Raw genomic sequence first — 1,092 nt, forward strand, 5'->3', positions numbered from 1 at the left:
TTTTATGTCGAAGGTACACCTCTAACATTTACCAACCAGATTAAGCACAAGATAAAAACAACAGACGAATCCCCTATTTTCACAAAGACTTATCGATATCCCGAAGTCCACAAGCCAGAAGTAAAAATGCAAATTCAAGAAATGTTGAGAAACGGAATCATACAAAATTCGAATTCACCATGGTCTAGTCCTATATGGATCGTACCCAAGAAACCTGATGCAACTGGAAAGAAAAAATGGAGAATAGTCATTGATTTTCGTCGTTTAAACAAAATTTCTACAGATGACAAATTTCCATTACCGAACATTGTTGAAATATTAGATAAATTAGGAAAAGCGCAGTACTTCTCAACCTTAGACCTTGCAAGCGGATTCCATCAAATCGAGATGACCCCTGAAGACATACCGAAAACCGCATTTTCAACAGACACTGGTCACTATGAGTTCAAAAGAATGCCCTTTGGACTAAAGAACTCTCCCGCAACATTTCAAAGAGTCATGAATAACGTACTTCGAGGATTCCAAAACGAAATATGTTCAGTATATCTAGATGACGTCATAGTCTACAGTACATCTCTACAAGAACATATCGAACGTCTAAAAGGAATTTTTGAGCGATTTCGACAATCAAACTTCAAATACAACTTGCAAAATCTGAGTTTTTACACAAAGAAGTCGATTATCTTGGACATAAGATAACAACGGAAGGGGTCAAACCAAATCCCGACAAAATATACGCTGTTAAAAACTTCCCGATCCCAAAAACTTGCAAATACATTAAATCTTTCTTGGGACTCGCTGGATATTATCAACGATTTATCAAAGACTTCGCAAAAATGCAAAGCCACTAACACTATGTTTGAAGAAAGATTCAAAAATTGAATATACTCCTGCCTTTCTAGAATCATTTAATCACCCGAAAAATCTATTAATCAATGACCCGATTCTGAGATATCCAGATTTCACTCAACCTTTTGTTTTGACAACAGACGCCTCCAACATCGCTATAGGTGCCGTCTTATCACAATCAACACCCCCAAATGACCATCCTGTTGCATACGCCTCTAGAACCTTGAACGACACCGAACAAAG

This window comes from Dendroctonus ponderosae, unplaced genomic scaffold, assembly GCF_020466585.1.
Source record: "Dendroctonus ponderosae isolate FM_Combo_2020 unplaced genomic scaffold, Dpon_F_20191213v2 Dpon_F_20191213_1, whole genome shotgun sequence".
Classification (NCBI taxonomy): domain Eukaryota; kingdom Metazoa; phylum Arthropoda; class Insecta; order Coleoptera; family Curculionidae; genus Dendroctonus; species Dendroctonus ponderosae.